At 42.9% G+C, this 20,936-nt stretch overlaps 1 long non-coding RNA gene across 2 annotated transcripts; it reads right to left on the bottom strand.

Annotated features, from left to right (window-relative positions):
• Positions 1–2,441: 2,441 nt before the first annotated feature.
• Positions 2,442–20,646, bottom strand: LOC107974752 (uncharacterized). Of its 2 annotated transcripts, XR_008548010.2 has the most exons (6): positions 20,577–20,646; positions 18,180–18,378; positions 14,064–14,194; positions 12,536–12,636; positions 11,196–11,915; positions 2,442–2,564 (listed from the first exon to the last, which is right to left on the bottom strand). It is a non-coding gene; the product is annotated as an uncharacterized LOC107974752 (long non-coding RNA). The 2 variants fall into 2 exon arrangements; XR_008548009.2 differs by lacking the exon at positions 2,442–2,564 and having other exon boundaries at positions 11,084–11,915.
• Between the last annotated feature and the right edge of the window lie 290 nt (positions 20,647–20,936).

Below are 20,936 nucleotides of genomic sequence, written 5' to 3'. Positions count from 1 at the left end.
ATAAGGGATACAGGAAAATCACACACAATAAACTAAATTGGAAGATGGGCCTAATGCTAACACCAAAAATGGACCTCTTGACGGCAGAATTGCATTTATCTATCCAGCCTCAGGAAGAGTTACACAACCTCAAGTTTCCTCAAGTGAGGCTGTGTGTCTACGAAATGTGGGGCATGGAGAAGCAAGCATAGCACAGTTTTCCAGGAGGAGCTGGCTTAATAAAAGAGGGTGGAATGTGAGGGGCCAAACTTTTCATGTGTAGATCCCCTCTCAAACTCTACAACCAGATAATTCATTAGTTTAGTGGTGAGAACTAAAAGATGAGACATGAAACTAAAATTATTCAGGTATAATTGTACCTTATAGAAACTGGACAAGGGGGATGCCACTTTTCCCACTTATACAATCATTCAGTGTATTGAACTACCCTGTGAAAAGATAAGTACAATTGCATTAATAGATTAAGTAAACTACAACAAGGTATGGGGTCACACACCTGTAGTCCCAGCTACTCAGGAGGCTGAGACAGGAGGATTGGTTGAGCTCAGGAGTTAAAGGCTGTAATGAGTTATAATCATGCCACTGCACTCCAGTATGCGTGACAGAGTAATACTTCATCTCTTGAAAAATAAAGAGAGAAAGAAATTATAGCTTCAAACTCTATGCTATTTTGAAGACATAAAGTAAAATGATAAAAAGAGTTGAAAATAAAGGAGTGGACAAAGATACATCTGAATCTAATCAATTTTTTGAACTTTTATTTTAGGTTCAGGGGTACATTGGGTATATTTTAGGTTCTGGTGGGTGGAGGGATGTCCTTTAGTTCTGTCCTTTGTCCAGTACCCATGAAGATAAGCTGTTAATTTACATTGTTAGGGTGAAATTCAACAGAACTATTTTAGGGTACAGATATCAAGGTCCACAAGAAATTTCCTTGTGAGCAAACTGAAGATGGTATATAGCCTTTTGTCTTTGTAGCTATCTATTTAGAGGAAAAAATAAGAGGCCATTTTATGTGACTTGGGTCCAAGCTTGACTTTTCCCTTCAACTTAGGGAATTTGGGGTCCTAGTGTTTTTATTTGCCCTTCCTAGCTGTTATATGTAAGTTGCTCTGGTGATTTTTCCTGAAGTTTATATTGCCTAACTTCAGTTGGCAGGGCTTTAAGAAAAAGCACAATTTTAATCTTTAGTGAGTCTAACCAAGAAAAATGGAAACATCAGTTCAGAAACTTGTAGAGACAAAAATATTTAGTATTTGGTCTAAATTGTAGCCAAATAACAAAAACTCAAAAACAATGGGCAGGGCTAGAGTCTAATAACAGGTGTACTATAGTGTTTTTTCTGAAATGCAATTTTTCTTTCTTTCTTTCTTTCTTTCTTTTTTTTTTTGAGATGGAGTCTTGCTCTGTTGCCCAGGCTGGAGTGCAGTGGCACTATCTCGGCTCACTGCAAGCTCTGCCTCCTGGGTTCACACCATTCTCCTGCCTCAGCCTCCTGAGTAGCTGGGACTACAGGCACCCGCCACCACACCTGGCTAATTTTTTGTATTTTTAGTAGAGACGGGGTTTCACCATGTTAGCCAGGATGGTCTCGATCTCCTGACCTCATGATCCGCCTGCCTCGGCTTCCCAAAGTGCTGGGATTATAGACTCGAGCCACCGTGCCCGGCCCCCGCAATTTTTCTCTCTTTAGTCTCTCATTTATACCAAAGACAAATCATAGTAAGACTAATTTACTTGTAAAATGTTTTAGTCTTACTATATTTGGCCTGATTCTTTGCATAAAGTATAGCAAGAATAGTGATTAGTGATATAGGCATTTTTTAAGTTGGTGTTGCTAGAACTTTTTCTTTCTTTTTTTTTTTTTTTTTTTTTTTTTTGAGATGGAGTCTCTCTCCGTTGCCCAGGCCGGAGTGCAATGGCGCGATCTCTGCTCACTGCAACCTCTGTCTCCCAGGTTCAAGCAATTCTCCTGCCTCAGCCTCCCAAGTAGCTGGGATTACAGGCACTCACCACCGCACCTGGCTAATTTTTATATTTTTAGTAGAGATGGGGTTTTGCCATGTTGGCCAGGTTGGTTTCGAATTCCTGCCCTCAGGTGATCCGCCCACCTCGGCCTCCCAAAGTGCTGGGATTACAGGCATGAGCCACTGTGCTTGGCCACTAGAACTTTTTCATAAGGAATCTCAGGTTACACTTTTAAAAGCTTCTTAAAGCTGAGAAGCCAAGCCAAAGATTTGCCATCAGACTGTGCTTATAAAACCAGTGTATAAAACTGTATAAAATATGTGTGTATAAAACCAGTGAATTCCTCTCTTTTTGAGGTTCCCAAAATATCTGGAGAGTCCTGGGCCTGTCATAAGGTGATATTATTTACTTACCACAAGATCATCAGGAACCTCGTAAGGGAGCCGTGTAGATGAGGCACCAAGCCAGTCTTTCCAAGGGGCTTTTTATTTGCTCTATGAAGACAACCTAAATTGCTCAAAGCAGTCTGGTCATATCCAAAAATATGTCATTCCAGTTAAAGCCTTGGTAAAATAACCAGTATATCCAATTGTGAGCTGTTACAAAAGAAAGCAGATTCTTACTGTGTATGCAAATAACTATATTGCCATAAATTAAGAATACTCACAAATAGCTTCCAAATTTTGGAGAAATCAGGTAGAGAAAGGTAAATGTTTCCTTTTTTTTTTTTTTTTTTTGAGACAGAGTCTCGCTCTGTCAACAGGCTGGAGTGTAGTGGCGTGATCTCGGCTCACTGCAACCACCACCTCCCAGGTTCAAGCGATTCTCCTGCCTCAGACACCCGAGTAACTGGGACTACAGGCGCATGCCACCACACCTAGCTAATTTTTGTATTTTTAGTAGAGATGGGGTTTCACCATGTTGGCCAGGATGTCTCAATCTCTTGACCTTGTGATCCGCCTGCCTCAGCCTCTCAAAGTGCTAGGATTATAGAAGTGAGCCACCATGCTCGGCAAATGTTTCAATTTTATTCACAAAAGTATACTTTACCCAATTGTTGTAAATTATAAATATTAATGTTTAAAATAAAAGTTTTTCTTGACTCAAAAACAAAACAGGAAAAGAATCAGCAATATTTTAAGCAAAACAGTTACAAAAATTATTTTAGTCTTTTATCAGTTTAGTTCCATGTAATTCATTCCTGTTCTGCTTGAAGTTATCAACTTTCATGAACCTATTAACTTTGTTTACTAGAGTCTTGAAAAATTTCACATTGTTCAATGTTATGATCTCCAAAGTTATCAAAAACCTGTATTCAAGAGTACTTGTCAGGATCCTTATTATGAATTTTTTTGAAGAAGAATCAAATTTTGGACTATAGCTGATTATAAACTGTCTTTCAAGAAGAATGAAAATAAAACAATAAATGTCTATGGATGGCAAAAGACTTAGAATAGCCGTAATTAAAGACACAATTGACAGCCAGGTGTAGCGGCTCATGCCTGTAATCCCAGCAATTTGGGAGGCCAAGGTGGTCGGTTCACAAGGTCAGGAGATCAAGACAATCCTGGCTAACATGGTGAAACCCCATCCCTACTAAAAATACAAAAAAAAAAATTAGCTGGGCGTGGTTACAGGCGCCTGTACTCCCAGCTACAGGTAAGAGGGAGGTAGGAGAATGGCATGAACCCAAGGAGGTGGAGCTTGCAGTGAACCGAAATGGCGCCACTGCACTCCAGCCTGGGTGACATAGTGAGACTCCGCCTCCAAAAAAAAAAAAAGACACAATTGACAAGAAAATTTGCTTATTTCTGTGGCATATAACAATTTAACACAATAATCATATGACTCATAACATAGGCCAAGACATATCATAATTTTAGGAATCTCATACAATTTTGGAGCACATATTAATAACACATTTCTGCAAATGTAACTCAAAGTTAAATGCCACTTCTATTTGACAGTGTTTTCCATATGATTTTTATATACCAAAATTAAAAGTTAGTTTCAGGTCAAAAAGACTTAATTTTAGAATATAAAATTTGATTTTGAGAAGTTTGTCAACTATTAAAGGCTTAAAACACTTGATAGGAAAATAAGAAAGGTTTCAAACCCTGGATCAAAATAGAATTACACATAAGTAATCCTTATCTTACACAAATAAGTTACTCATTTAGCCAAAGTGATAATTCAAAGATTTCAAAAAGCAAAAACCCTTACTCTTTGATAGAGAGGAGACTCAGTTCTCTAAACAATCAAAAAGACAAAAGACAGCATGAGGCAAACTCTCTTTTTTCTTTTGCAATGTATTTAAAAGGTGAACAAAAAATCTTGCATTTGTTATCTCTTATATGGAAATTTTGTTAAAAAATTTTTATCTCTATATCCGTATATTATTAATGCTAAAGCTAATTTTAGTAAAACCTTATGAACAGGTCTATCTAACCTCAATTAGTTTTGACCACAGAAGATAAGATTTGTATAAACCTTTTATAACCTTTTATAATTTTTTAAATTTAGTTTTATCTGTTATTAACTATTAAAAATTTAAAACATTAAAACAAACATCTAAACTAAGCTAGGTGTGGCAGCTCACACCTGTAATCCCACCACTTTGGGAGGCCGAGGCAGGAGGATCCCTTGAGTCCAGGAGTTCAAGACCAGCTTGGGTAATAAACTGAGATCCCGTCTCCACAAAAAAAAATATTTAATTAGCCAATTATGGTTGTGTGCACCTACAGTCCCAGCTACTTGGGAAGCTGAGGCAGGAGGAACCCTTAAGCACAGAAGTTTGAGGTTATATAGTGAGCTGATAACACCACTGCAGTCCAGCCCGGGCAACAGAATGAGACCCCGTCTCGAAACCCTCAAAACTGAACAACATTTTTCTTACCAACAACTATATTTTTATGTCTTTTTAATAACCTTTTTTTTTTTGAGACTAAATCTTGCTCTGTCACCCAGGCTGGAGTGCAATGACACGTTCTCGGCTCACTGCAACCTCTGCCCCTCGGGATCAAGCAATTCTCCTGCCTCAGCCCCCTGAGTAGCTGGGATTACAGAAGTGTGCCACCACACCCAGCTAATTTTTGTATTTTTAGTAGAGACAGGGTTTCGCCATGTTGGCCAGGCTGGTCATGAACTCCTGACCTCAGGTGATCCACCCACCTCCTCCTCCCAAACTGCTGGGATTACAGGCATGAGCCCCTGCGCCCTTGCCAATCTTCTTTATTTAAAACATCTTTTTTGTATACGTTGCATATAGAAGTGTTTTTGTGTATGTTGTATATATTTTGTATATAGAAGCATTTTTTGTATCTAGAAGGCTTTTCTTTTCCTTTTTTTTTTTTTTTGTGAAATAGAGGATCTTACTCTCTTACTCTGTTGCCCAGGCTGGAGTACAGTGGCATGATCATAGTTCACTGCAGCCTAGACCTCCTGGGCTCAAGCAGTCCTCCCACTTCAGCCTCCTGAGTAGCTGGGACTACAGGCGTGTGCCACCATGCCTGGCAAATTTTTTTTTTTTTCATAGAGACAAGGTTTCACCATATTGCCCAGACTCATCTTGAACTCCTGGGCTAAAGCAATCTACCAGCTTTAGCCTCCCACAGTGCTGGGACTACAGGCATGAGCCACCATGCCTGGCCTAACCTAGAAGTTTTAATTATACATAATAATTATAATATTAATGCTTAATAACTCTGATTTTTAGTGAAAAATCAAGGAAATAAGTAATTTTAACTGTTATATACCAGATGTAGAGACCAATACAAAGAAAAGAGCTCTCAAGACAGTCTCTGTAGGACCTGATTTCTCTCAGAATGGCCAGGAGGCACAGCTGGACTAGGGAAAGTGAGGCACAGGTCATGTCCCCAGTCCTCACAACGGCCACTGGTCTAGGCCACTGGTATGGGCCTCTCATATATATATATGGCTTGAATATCAGCTTTTAGTTAAGCTGACTTCTGACCATGTAGCTCTTTTTTAATTAAAAAAATCTTTCAAAATTTCTTATTATCAGATTTTAGCTGAGACAAACAGCTAACATTGCTGGCTTTTGAACTTTTTAACCAAAGACACCCTACATAACCAAGAATGCATGAGGTGTCTCCAAAGAGGCACAAAGAAGTACTCACAAGATCCAGAACTAACTTCAAAGATAGCTTAAAGAAGTAAGAGTTTTGCTAATCACAAATGGGGTATAATTTGTATCTGTCTGATTATATTCTCTCTAGGGTCTCAGCTTCTCATCTGGCCACCACAAAGGCCCAAAAAGCCCCATGTGCCCTTACAGATGGAATACAATCAGAAGCTGTCCATGGAAAGGAAAAAGATGAAAAACAAATGGGTACCCCCAAAAGTAAAAAGTCACATGATTATCAAACCAAAAGGGGCTGATTCCCTGCCCAGGAGTCAAACCCAGGCCACTCTGGTGAAAGCAGAGAATTTTATCTAAACTACAAGGTGGAGCAGACTACTTAGTGAATCTTGAATGGGATCCAAAGTAAGGAGTTTGAGCTCATAACGGGTTTTAACTTTGTTTTCAGTTAGGGGTTTGCTCTTTAATTTTGTCAAGAGAATTTCTAAGGCTAGCCATGACACCATTGTATGTCTTTCTTTTAATGTAATCTTCCTATAAATACAAATAAGGCAATTGTTGAGAATGAGAGATCTTTAAAAATGTTTTTTGAGTTTAGGAGTCTTTCTAATTTAAAGGATCCATCGTCTGGACATTGGAAATTAGAATTTCCACTGGTATACTTAATTCAATGCAACAGCCTCTTCATTGGAAAACCCAAGATATAAATTTCTAGGTTTAATGTAAGTTTTTATCATTTAAGAAAAAGATGTTTCTTGAAGAGGCATAGAAGTGGCAATCCCAAAGAGTCTCTCCCTCAAAAATTTACTCCCAGGAATAGGCCAAGATAGAAAGATTCTTATTGCCACACATGGTTAAGGATGCTGTTTGTGCATACAGTGCCTCTGGTGACTTAGAAATTTGTGGGGATCACCAGTCACAGACCTCTTAATTTGTGACACCAAGTAGGCTCTTTTAGGATAGGACTTTCCTAGCACTAACCAGGCAACAAGGGTTGAGGCAACAAAAACCCTGTAGAGATGGGACTTTTAAAGACAAACTACCTCAAGAGCTTGACACATTTGGAACAAAAAGTGTATTGCTTCAAATCTTATATGACTCTGGTTCCCAGCCATTTTCAGACTGGCCACCAGACATGATCCAAAAATCATGCCACCCAAATGACGGAGACAGAGAGTGCTCCCACTTGGTCACAGGTCAAGCTCAAGGACATAAAACAAGACAAGAAGGGAACCTCATCCAGTTTTTATTTTGGAAACCCACAGCAAAGTTTATACGCTGCTCTGATCACAATCAAAACTGACCAGTTTTCAGGGTTGGCTTGAAAAACGGGCTTATAGGAGGTTTAGGCCCATGTTCCACCCTATAGTGTCCTTCTTTATCACAGAACAACACAAAAAGACAAAGAAGAAAACTGTTTCTGGGAGGAGAAAGACCAAACAATACGAATATTCATACCAAACAGTACATCAGAGTTGTTAGACCCACTACTAGCCACACAAATTTTTTTCTCCTATTAATCAAAATTTTGCAGAGGAAAAAGAGACATACAGTGATTTTTGCCATCCACTTGACTGGATTCCACAGAGAGAGACCGAGAGGCTGGTTGGTAAGAAAATCTTACCTTTCTGCCATCTAGTCAGGTCCTAGGTTCCCTTCACTGCAGTTTCCAGAACAGCAAAGAGACTTTGGGATCCTGCTGACAGCACCAAAACTGTAGAAGCTAAGGGAATATTTCCCTTCATCCTCTGAAGGTTTGATGAAAAATCAACTGACAAAAGGCCAATTACTAGGGGAGATGGCATAGAAATTTACTAGCATGCATTGGGGGAAAGTCACAAGTGATTACCCTAACAATGGGGTATGAATGTTTATATACCAATTTAAGGTTACCAGAAAGAATGGGGGCTTAAGTCTGGCTACATCAATACAGGTTTTCTCTACAGATGAAGGTCTCCCTCATAAAACACAGTTTTTAGGACTACTTCTGTTTGCAGGCCCTCTGAACCACTATCATGAAGTATGTCAAACAAATAGATTTTGGAGTGAAATGTTTTTATTTCCTCAGGAAACCAGCCCTAACAACTCTGAGGCAAGAAGAGGCTTCAGGACTGGATATGGGACTTAGGTGACAGAAAGTCTCCTACCTCTTCAAAAGCGCAAACATACTTTATTTCTGTTAAAGAGAAAAATGTAACACAGTTGTTAAGATGGTAAAGCAGACTTCATTCAGCATTATTGCCATAGGTGTACTTTGCAGTAGAGGATTGAGATTGGGATCAGCTCCTAATACAAGGAAAATAAGGGATTTACAGCCAAAGACTGAGAGGTAGGGATGGAACGTGGGGCAGGACAGGGGTTAGTGAATGGAAAATTACTAAAAGGATACGTTAATTTTTTCTAAAGTGACCTAACAGTATTCTTGCTATAGGCAGACCAGGGTGATCAGATATCAATTGGAGAATAAGGAATGTGGTCAGATATCGAGGGCGAATCAGATATTGAAGATAGGGGATGCTGGCTAAAACTGGGCTCTTGAGGCAATGTCCAAGGTCCAAGCATAGGTGGGAAAGGGGTGAGGAGACTGTGTCTAGGGTTTGGTCAAGGAGGGTCTTTGTCAGTCCCTTCTACTTCACTCTGTAAAACCCCCTAGTAATTTTATTGGAACCTTAGGGAAGGTGTTACACAAACACAATTTAAGCTCAAGGTTGCCAGGAGATTTTGACCCCTTCATCCTAGAAATTCATGTGGTGGCCACTGTGATGAAGGAAACCCACATATCCTGGAAGAGGGAAGGCCTTGCCCATTTCTCACAAATCTGCTCATCCAGAATTGGCCTCACCAGTTAGGAGACTCAATTCATTTGGACCAATCCTGTCTTTCCACTAGAACTTTCCTGGCTCTACTTAAGCCCATTTTCCCCAAATGTGCTATTCCAGAATTGGCCTTGTGAAGTGACTGCTTGGTTCTCTCCGCTTCTTCCTCATGCATCTTCCCAGTTCAGCATAAGCCACCATACTGATCCTAGGTTGACCCTTCTTCAACACCTGGAACAGCATCCAGGAACCTAGACAGACGTCAATTTGGAGATTTGTTTGGCATCCTGGTCCCCACCCAAAATTGAGGTCCTAGCTCTGCAAACCACCCCCAGAGTACTCTGGTATCTCCATCCTGCACTCCTGGCTTCTCTTTCCATTCCCAGCTTTCCTATGGTGCAGGAAGGTGCCTCCCCTTTGGCCCCACATCCCCAGTAACTTATTTGAGACAAAGTTGCAATGTAAAAAGCCATGTTTGCTCATTTCCGTTGCCAGCATAATTTCACAAAGCCCCTGACTCTGTGACGATGTCCTTCTGTCTGGGAGAATGCTTTAAAAACAAAACAGGGGCTGGGCACAGTGGCTCATGCCTGTAATCCCAGCACTTTGGGAGGCCGAGGCAGGTGGATCACCTGAGGTCAGGAGTTTGAGACTAGCCTGGCCAACATGATGAAACCCCGTCTGTACTAAAATACAAAAATTAGCCAGGCGTGGTGGCAGGTGCCTGTAATCCTAGCTACTCGAGAGGCTGTGACACAAAAATCACTTGAACTCGGGAGGTGGAGGTTGCAGTGAGCCGAGATCGCACCACTGCACTCCAGCCTGGGTGACAGAGTGAGAGTTTGTCCAAACAAACAAACAACAACAACAACAACAAAAACAGGCAGGATACAGCACATTGCCCCCCACATCTCCTGTCTGAGTCACTATGTTCCTTAAAAGATAAATGAGCCGGGCGCAGTGGCTCATGCATGTAATCCCAGCACTTTGAGAGGTCAAGGCAGGTGGATCACCTGAGGTCAGGAGTTCAAGACCAGCCTGGCCAACATAGTGAAACCCCGTCTCTAACAAAAATACAAAATTTAGCTGGGCGTGGTGGTGGGTGCCTGTAATCCCAACTACATGGGAGGCTGAGGCAGAAGAAACACTTGAACCCGGGAGGCAGAGGTTGCAGTGAGCCAAGAGCGCGCCACTGCACTCCTGCCTGGGCGACAAGAGCAAAACTCTATCTCAAAAAAACAAACAAACAAACAAACAAAAAAACACATAAATGAACTCAGTCCTTGCACATAATATGTGACACATATTTTCCTACACATAATATGTGACAGGGTTAGTGATTATGCTCTATAATCTATAACCAGATGTACTCTTGCACCCAAGCATTGATGTGATTCTGCTTCAATGTAAAATCTGAGCAAGTTTGACGTAAGTTCTGAAGGCATACTGAAACCTCCATGACCTGTATATAAGTTATGAGCAGAAACGCTGTTTCTAAGCAGTCTGCAAAATCTCTCTAAAAGACTCCTCCAGGGCTGTAAGTCCTCAGTCTGTAGTCCTCAGAAAGACTTCTAAATAAAACTAAATTTAAATATTTAAAAGCTTGATTTTTTTTTTCTTCAGTTGACATTAACAAAGATTATCTCCTTGACCAATCTCTAGACAGGTTCCTGGGAGTACTCTTTACTAAGCTTCAACCTTGGTCTATAAAGACTTGAAAAACACTAACACAGTGTCTAACAGCTCAAGGCCACAACTCTGGGATGACCCTAGCCCTCCTTTAGATGCCTGACTGAGAAAGATCAAGGCTACGAAAAGAATATACTGTGTGTTCCAGGCAAGACCTGAAAATAGGGCTCCTGTCTCCCAGCCTCTGTGGGAGGGCAGGAGCCTAGCTTTGTTTAGCCCCAGTTAGGAGACTCAGTTCATATGGACCAATCCTCCCTTTCCACTTTCTATAATTTTTCACTTTCCTGTTTCTACGCAGGTCTTCCTCACTCACACACCTCCCTATTCCCTCAGTCTCCCTTTAAAACACCCAGTCACGTCTATACCAATAAAAGTTGTGTTCATGCTGGCCTCCTCCCTATTGCACCAAGGGCCATGCACCTGTCCTGGCCCAGGCCCGGCCACCAGCTCCTCTGCTCCCTGTCCTTCCTCAGCAGCCAAACCAGAAACATGCATGGGTAAGAATTTTGCATTTTTGCACAGTTTTATCACGTGGGCAAAAACACATGTACAAAGTTCTCTGCAGGCACGATCTCTACCATTGTGTTTGAGCAAACCTAGAGGTGTCATGGTAGCAATACCTTTTGGCACAGGATCACCCATTGAAGAGTCTCAGTGAAAGAAATCTCAAGGAGGCCAAAGGCAGGTGGCAGAGGCAGCCTTGCATCAACTCAGCCACTGCTCCTGGGCTCTACTCCCAACAAGACTTGGAACACTGGGTGGTGGCTGTTGGGAGGCAGGAGGAGGGTGATGCTTGGTAGGTCTCCATCATCTGATTTCTCAGGCTCCAGTTGTCTGTTCCTGGAGCAGGGTGATCCAGCCAAGTGAGGCAGTCAGGGAGTGCATTGGCAGGGCTCAAGGGAGGCTGTGACCTGGGGGCATCTCTGGGGGCATCTGTGTCTCCTCCTGGGTTGCAGTCATCGGTTCCTAGGTGGGTGGTTCTGTGCCCGTCCTAAAGGTGCTAGGCACTCTGGGTTCTTGTCTCAGGTGGGCCCATTTCAGAAGTCCACAGGAATGGGAAAGCAATTCAATGTCCTGGTGGTCCCAAGAGAGGTGACCCAGCTTTGGATAGAAAGCAGGCTGCCAGGGACTTGAATCCTCTTGTACACTGGAACATGCTCTACAGAATCCCAGGCCTCAAGCACAAGTTGTTGAAAGTGCTTCACATCTGTCCTGTTTCAGGTGACAAAGGATGAGTGCCCTTTTTTGTGGTCTTCTGGCTGATTAGGCAGTCCCAAGCAGATAGGGGGCAAGCTGGGTGGTGACAGGAAGCCCAGAGCTGATCGCAACAGAAGAATGGCCTGGTGTTATAAACATAAAAGCCAATCACCTTTGATGAAATTTTCTAGAATGAAATCCTTTTGGTGACAGACTGGGTTAGAAGTTGAAAAGAAGAGTATTAGCTTCCTAGAAGGAAGCTCTTTTGGGGGACACTGGCTTGTAGTATGCTGCATGATTTGGGGCATGATTATTGCCCCAAATCACGTAGGTAGTTCTGAAACCCAGGTCTCTTAGCAGAGGAATTCTTGGGGAGATGCCTAAGGAATGGTTTGGGTTTTGGATTAGAGGTGGGGCAGAGATAGTTGTACATTCCTAACTTGGACTTTCACAAACCCAGTTTTGGCTTTTACTGATGAATTGCTAAGTTCGAAGGATTTCAGAATGTGTGTGTATATGTGTAATAGCAAGAAGCCAAGTTTTCCGGCTGGCTGACTTGGTTATTTTATCATCTCTGAAATGGAAGTGAAATTTGCTCTCATTTTACAAGGTAGCTTTCATGAAGGCATTCCATATAAAAGTGAATATTCAACATAGCATAGCAGAAAATAATTTGGTCAATTGCTATTAATACTAATATAATTATTATTGATTTTATCATGGATTCAAAGATAAAGTAATGAGAACAAATGTAAAACGGTACCTTTCTTGGAGTATTCTGTCTGAAAGTGGATTATGTTTCCTTCTCATATCATAGCCATAATGAAATTGTATTGTAATACGTTTTCATCTGAGTCAAACATTCTGTTTGCAAAAACATCAAGGGGTATGAGAACTAAAAATAAAATCCTAAGGCCTCCAACCAATTGAATGGACCCTCTATTGGCCAAGGGGACCCCAGAGAAACCTGAGTTCCTAGCTATGACAAGACAGGAGGTCAGACATAGCTTGTTATACCTACTCCCTTTTGCGGTTTAAACATGACTGACTAGCATTATTATTACAATAGGGATCATGAGACTGACAGAACAGACTCCTTATAGCATTAAGACACCAAACTATAAATGAGACCTAAGGCTGTGCCAGGCAAGGGTTGAATCACACATCTCTACACTTAAAAAACAAATTATGTTCTAACTACCACAAGGTTTTTTTTTTTTTTTTCTAGCAGCTAATCAAGCGCTGGCCTCGAGGTAATCACTATTAAAACCATTACAGTTCATCCATCGCCAGACAGTGACTAACTGAGGCCCTTGTTCCACAAGCTATAAATGCAGCTTTGATTGGACAAGAGACTGATTTCAGTAACTTTCTCCTAATAAGAAGACCACCAGCATGGACTGTTCACAGAGGCTGTGCACTTGAGTGCCTTCGTGTCCCTGTTTCACCTTTTGACATATATGGCCTAACTGTAATACATTTGAATATTGTCTCCACCCCAGAATGAATATGGGCTGTATGTAACAGGCATATTTATTCAGTACACATGCATTAGGAACACATTCATGAATATTTATATGCCTCCTGTAACCTGTTGAATATGTATACTTGGTCAACCCATTCAACATAAATCCCTGTTCCACCCTCCACTTCCTCAAAGTGCCTGCTTCTGTCTTTGGCTGGGGACTACACTTTCCAGCCTGTCAGAATAACCACCCTACAGGCCATAACACATTATAAGAAATAAAATTAAGTCTGTGCATGGTGGCTTACACGTGTAATACCAGCACTTTGGGAGGCCAAGGTGGGCAGATCACTTGGGGCCAAAACCAGCCTGGACAAAACCAGCCTGGCCAACACGGCAAAACCGCGTCTCTACAAAAAAAAAAAAAAAGAAAGTTGTCCGGGGACAGTGACTAACACCTGTAATCCCAGCATTTTGGGAGACTGAGGCAGAGGGGTCACCTGAACCCAGGGGTTTGAGACCAGCCTGGGTAACATGGAGAAACCCCATCTCTACAAAAAGCACCAAAATTAGCCAGGCATGATGGCACAAGCCTGTAGTCCCAACTACTAAGGAGGCTGAGGTGGGAGGATCTCCTGAGTCTGGGGAAGCTGAGGCTACAGTGAGCCATGATTGTGCCATTGCACTCCAGCCTGGGTGATAGAGTGAGACCCTGTCTCAAAAAAAAAAAAAAAAAAGAAAATCTCCTTTCTAAATTAATAATTGTGTGATTCTTTTAAGTTGACAGATACAAATACAGATTTTTTTGGTCAAATATCATTCTTACTGTAAAAGTCTGATTATCTTCAACATTTCACAAGCATGTGTTGATATCCTTCCATATGCCAGATGCGGTGATGGGAGCCATATACACAAAGATGAAGGACTGGCTACAGCTTTCACAGACCTTACAACCTACTGAGAGAGCAAAGACACAGTGAAGAGACCTTTCAGAATACAGTCAAACTCCAAGATCATTGGGAGAGCTTATTTGAAGACCAGAAAGGTTACTGAACATGGTGACTCTCTTCAAAGCCAGACCTTTGTCCTTGAATTTAGGGCTTAAAAAAACAATAGTAGGGCCGGGCGCGGTGGCTCATGCCTGTAATCCCAACACTTCGGGAGGCCAAGGTGGGCAGATCACCTGAGGTCAGGAGTTCGAGACCAGCCTGGCCAATATGGTGAAACCCTGTCTCTACCAAAAAAAAAAAAAAAATTACCTGGGCTTGGTGGGGGGTGCCTGTAATCCCAGGCACTCAGGAGGCTGAGACAGGAGAATCGCTTGAACCCGAGAGGCAGAGGCTGCAGTGAGCCGAGAACGCGCCATTGCACTCTAGCCCGGGCGACAAGAGTGAAACTCCATCTCAAAAAAAAAACAAAAACAAAAACAAACAAACAAACAAAAACAGTAGAAAACGTAATGAGAAACCATGGCACAGGAAAACAGAATAGCAGAACAGTCAGAGGAAGCATAGCACTAGAAGTTTACCTATTTGAAAGATTTATGAGACACTTAAGACAGAAGAGCTCTGCCTGTCTGGTTAAAATGGTGGGACAGACAAGATTTATTTGAGCTCAGCAGCACTTGAAGTCCACTGGAGAGGTGTAGAGCAGCTAGCCCATGTTATCGTTGCAATGGAAAAAAGTCAATAGGGTGAGAATCAAGAATGGATCCATCTTGTGGATGATGACATCATTCAGCAACAAGGTACAATTGCTACAATAGAGGATCATATTTCCAAGCCAGGTCCAAAGAGGCATCAGGGCTGTCAAGCTTAGGTATAAATGTTGACAGAATCTTCCTTTGGATTACCTAAGGCTCTGAATTTCTGGGAAGATCTTGATGCCCTCTAACCCCAGCAAATTGATGCTAGCTATACATTGAATCTGACAGTGGCAGCTCAAACAGATTTTAAACACATTTTGTATGTATCCATTCATACACATTTACATATTAAAAACATGTCTTCAAGTTTGAGCTTTCTTGGTGTATCTCAGGTACCTTTTGACATGGTTCTCTTTTTATTGTATGTACTAATAGAGTGAGAACCTACTTATTACTTGGGGACTGCACCAAGCCATTCATGATAGCTCGACCCCCATGACCCAAACACCTCCCTTTAGGTCCCACTTCCAATATTATCAAAATCTTTTTTATTTTATTTATTTATTTATTTATTTATTTTTTGAGATGGAGTCTTACTCTGTTGCCCAGGCTGGAGTGCAGTGGCGCGATCTTGGCTCACTGCAAGCTCCACCTCCTGGGTTCATGCCATTCTCCCGCCTCAGCCTCCCAAGTAGCTGGGACTACAGGTGCCCGCCACCACGCCTGGGTAATTTTGTGTGTGTGTGTGTGTATTTTTAGTAGGGACGAGGTTTCACTGTGTTAGCCAAGATGGTCTTGCTCTCCTGACCTTGTGATCCGCCCGCCTCGGCCTCCCAAAGTGCTGGGATTACAGGTGTGAGCCACCGCGCCTGGCCTTTTTTATTTTTATCAAGACAGGGGTCTCTCTGTGTTGCCCAGGCTGGTCTTGAACTCCTGGCCACAAGCTATCCTCCCACCTTGGCTTCCCAAAGTGCTGGGATTACAGGTGTAAGCCACTGCTCTGTCGCGAACCAAATTTCAACATGAGATTTGGAGGGGGACAAATATTCAAACAATATCATTGAGATTAAAAATTATTAGAGAAGTTTCAGGGTTAGAGCCATGCTTCAGTTTAATCCTCAGTATAAGAATTATGTAGAACTAAGACAAAATGATGAGGAAAAGATTGCTAGAATAATAAGGAATTGTTATATATCATGGAAATATTGACACAAAACTATCAAAAATAATTGAGGGCCGGGTGTGGAGGCTCATGCCTGTAATCCCAGTACTTTATGAGGCCGAGGCAGGTGGATCACAAGGTCAGGAGATCGAGACCATCCTGGCTAACACAGTGAAACCCCGTCTCTACTAAAAATACAAAAAATTAGCTGGGTGTGGTGGCAGGCACCTGTAGTCCCAGCTACTCAGGAGGCTGAGGCAGGAGAATGGTGTGAACCTTGGAGGCGGAGCTTGCAGTGAGCCGAGATGGCGCCACTGCAGTCTAGCCTGGGTGACAGAGCAAGACTCTGTCTCAAAATAAATAAATAAAAAATAATAATTATTGAAGCTGGACGTGGTGGATCATGCCTGTAATCCCAACACTTTGGGAAACCAAGGCAAATCTTTGGTTTCTGATGACCCAGAAGTGTAAAAGTACAAAACTGGAAGACTATCGCATCCTTCTCCTCACTCTCCGCACCGATGTATTGTTTCACCATCTAGGAGCTTGAAGCTTTGAAGGACTGTAAGTTTATCTGCATGCAAGAGCAGAGATCCCAGGTTACTGCCTGCCTGCACAGGACAGAAGTCTGGACAGCTTCCACGTGCTGAGTGATACTCAGAGAACACCCAGTTTTGCTAAGATGGGAACTACTCTGTGAGCAGGGAAATGACTGGGACTCAGAGACTTTCTCATTGCCATGAGCATTTTGGAAGACTGTCCAGACAGGCCTGTCTGTGGACAGATGTCCCAGTTTCAAGTGCCTTCAAGGGAAGTGAGTGCTACAAACAATGTGGCTGAGTGAGACTAAGAAAAGCCAGAAGACACAAGAGCTGACAGACATGAGAGACTAGGGTCATGTTGTCCATGTGGACAGGGATCCTGGAACTCTGCCCTTCTCTAAGGGCTTTTCTTTCCTACTTAACATCCTGCCCTCTCAGCACTGGTGCTATAGCCACCAGCCTGCCCAATGCTGAGTTCTTCTTACTGCACATGCCACCTCTTGGATATCTTTCAAATCATGTATCCCATTTTATTTCCAAGGGCTTAATCATTTTGGAATTTGCAGTTGCACTCTAACTTATTTTTTCCCAATCCTTTATTGAAAAGCACATTTGAGCCAGGCGCAGTGGCTCACACCTGTAATCCCAGCTCTTTGGGAGGCCGAGGCGGGCGGATCACAAGGTCAGGAGTTCCAGACTAGCCTGGCCAACATGGTGAAACCCCGTCTCTACTAAAAATACAAAAATTAGCTGGGCATGGTGGCAGGCGCCTGTAATCCCAGCTACTCGGGAGGCTGAGGCAGGAGAATCGTTTGAACCCAGGAGGTGGAGTTTGCAGTGAGCTGAGATACCGCCATTGCACTCTAGCCTGGGCGACAGGGCGAGACTCCACCTCAAAAAAAAAAAAAAAAAAAAAGGAGAAAGAAAGAAAAAAAAGGCCGAGCGCAGTGGCTCACACCTGTAATCCCAGTAGATTACAGTAGTAATCAGTAGTAGAAGAAGTGTGACAATTCTAAATAGATCTAGAAGCAAAATTCTTTAGTACATTAGTACATGTCATTCATGAAGAGAGTTTTTCTAATTGAAAAATCTTTAAGTCATTCAGAAGAATAAAACTGAAAATGTTTCCAATAACTGAGCCCTAGAAGCTCTTAGGTCTGAAGGGTTCAGTCCCAGTGAAGTCCACAAGGGCAATATGAGGGCCCTCACTGGGGTGTCTCTGCATGGGGAAGCAGGTAGTACTGTGAGCCAGGAGCAAGTCTGGGGTTCCTTTCCTTTCCTGTTTCCACCATGTATTTAGCCTTTTTTCACAGCTTCAGGGGTGGCCTGTGCTCTCCAAGGCACTCTGGACATGTGTCTGTCCACCTCCCCAAGTGCTGGCTTTTAGCTAATGTAAGCTCCATTGGGATGCAGCATCTGTGTCTTCTTGAAGGAACTGCGGCATCTTGGCAAGTTCAGTCATTGATTCTTAGGCAGGTGGGTCTCAGTGTTTTGGCCTCTCTCAACTCTGGGAATGTCTCCTTGCCCTGTGTATACCAACACAACAGCCAACATGCACGAGAGTTCAAAAAGGGCAGCTGGGGTGATACTTACCTGATTCGGTGTTTTCAAATTTCTGAGTTTCACCCTTAGGGAGCTAGTTTGCAGTTTGGTTCTTTGCAGTTTGGTTCTGAGAGCCATTCCTGAAGTTCAGTTGAAAATCTGCCTTCACCTTTCCATCAAATTTTAAGTTATCTTTAACCCCTAATAAATCTCTATATGCTTAAACTATTTGAGTATGCTGTTTCTTTTCCTAAAAACCAGAAAAGGAAATATGAGTGATATCACATTCAATTTTATGTCTACAAACTTATTACATCCTTTTTAAAAATAATGTTCTTAAAGAAATGAATCTAGGCCGGGCACGGTAGCTCATGCCTGTAATCCCAGCACTTTCGGAGGCCGAGGTGGTCGGATCACGAGGTTAGGAGATTGAGACCATCCTGGCTAACACAGTGAAACCCCGTCTCTAATAAAAATACAAAAAAATTAGCCGGGCGTGGTGGCAGGTGCCTGTAGTCCCAGCTACTCTGGAGGCTGAGGCAGGAGGATGGTGTGAACCTGGGAGGCAGAGCTTGCAGTGAGCCGAGATCGCGCCACCACACTCCAGCCTGAGCGACAGAGCAAGACTCCGTCTCAGGAAAAAAAAAAAAAAGAAAGAAATGAATCTAGATTCCTTAATAAAACATGTAAATATTCAAGATATATTTTGTTTTTAGGATATTTTGAGAATGTTTATTTTTTATGATCACAACTTTTAGATAAGAAAAACACAAAAGAAGAAAAACTCTCAACATTTCATTCTTGAAAGTTTATAAATATTTTTTCTTAATACTCTCCCACAAAGAAGTACAATATTTAAATAGACATTTTGGTCTCTTTTGTACATGTTAATTCCTATCTTTTTTATTATTATTATTTTTTTCATTTTACTTTGTGTGTGTGTGTTTTGACGGGGGCGGGGGGCGGGGGGCAGTGTCCCCGTGTTACCCAGGCTAGTCTTCAACTCCTGGCCTCAAGCAATCCTCCTACTTCAGCCTCCCAAAGCCCTGGGATGACAGGCATGAGCCACCACGCCCTGCCAAATTCCATTAACACAGTGTTCAGAACAGGAGCAAGGAGCTCCTCCAATCCCTGCTGAGTACCGAACTAGTCCAGAAATGGGGGCATCAGGAGTGTGATGTGCTTAGGAAATGGGAGTGCTTGTGGTTGGGTGGGGTGTGGGAGAGAACCATGAAACTGAAAGTGAAACATGAAGATGAAAGTGCTGCTTCTTAGATGAAAATTGTCCAAGGAAAGTTTTCCCACGTAACCAGATTCCAGACCTACCCCAATCCCAAGTCCCAGATGTACCTAGATTGTATGATTGAATTTGAGACCCATAATTACAGCTCCATTGTCACTGACCATGCTGGAGCCTCCCACACACAATCCCTAGTCTACAGGCCTACCCTGCTTGCAAACAGAAAAATGTCATTCTCTAAACCCATGCTAGGATGACTGCAGAACAGGCCAGAATCAGACGTCTGTCCCCTACCACTTGCTCTTCTCCAGCCCAATTATTTGATCCAAAGCATTAAGAAGCAGGAGAATGGTAGAGATGTCAGGGAGAGCAACAGGAAGGCGTCAGAAAGGCACCCTGGCACACTCGGACTAAATGTTAGGAGGACTCAGTAGAGGCATTTCAGGGCTAAGCACAGTTGCCGGGGCTGTTGTCTGTCTGCTGAATCTTTCGGCAGCCCAACCCATGTCCGCAATTTTGACTTCTGGCAGCTCTCTACCCTTGGCCGGCTTCCCCCTCCCAGAAGCCCTCAAATCCTGACCACAGACAACCCCACCACACACCCCTTGGCCAACAAAGCCAAGATACCCAGGACCAAGGGCCAGTTCCCCCAATGAGCCTTCCCACCACCACCCGCCCCGCCAATCTCCTCTTTCCTCAACGACCAACCAGGAACACAAATGTAATCCTAGCACTTTGGGAGGCAGAGGCGGGTGGATCAACGAGGTCAGGAGCTCAAGACCAGCCTGACCAACATGGTGAAACCCCGTCTCTAGTAAAAATACAAAAATTAGCCAGGTGTGGTGGCATGTGCCTATAATCCCAGCTACTCAGGAGGCTGAGGCAGGAGAATCGCTTGAATCCGGGAGGTGAAGGTTGCACTGAGCCGAGATCGAGCCACTGCACTCCAGCCTGGACGACAGAGCAAGACTCCGTCTCAAAAAAAAAAAAAAAAAAAAAAAAAAAAAAAGCCTGCATGAGTCCTGATGATGGCCTTGGAAAAGACGATGAGGGCACAGGATCTAGGAGCTATCCGAGCAAGTGAATCTAGGGAGAAAAATAATGTGAAAGAAAGAAAACTGAGAGGACAGGAAGCCTTGGTTGGGAAATATAAACAGCAACAAACCAGGAGAATTGAAGAGTGAATCAAACTACAATGGACATATCACCTTTTGTCCACTAGAGACACTACTGCCACATGCCCTCCCTCCCAACGGTAACCTTCATTTTCGTGGGGGGGGGGGGGGCGGAAGAGTGGGGAGAAAGACAGTTTGGCTTCGGGTTCCTGCTGGCAGATCCATTCTGTCCTCGGTCCTCGTCCCCTTGGTTTTGTATCTTTGAAAGCAGGGAATGACACTGAAGAGGACTAGCGGTGCGATCCTGCATTTTAGTTGAAGGACCAAATCTCATCTCTCCCAGTGTTGGGACTGATGACTCCTGCACTACTTGATGATCTCCGGTGCCTTGAGGGGAGGACCATGGACTTGGCTGGTTTCAGCAGCCCAGCGGATTTCAGCGTTTGACAACCT

The sequence above is a fragment of the Pan troglodytes genome, chromosome 4 (genome assembly GCF_028858775.2).
Source record: "Pan troglodytes isolate AG18354 chromosome 4, NHGRI_mPanTro3-v2.0_pri, whole genome shotgun sequence".
NCBI lineage: Eukaryota > Metazoa > Chordata > Mammalia > Primates > Hominidae > Pan > Pan troglodytes.
This window is presented reverse-complemented; position numbering and strand designations above follow the sequence as displayed.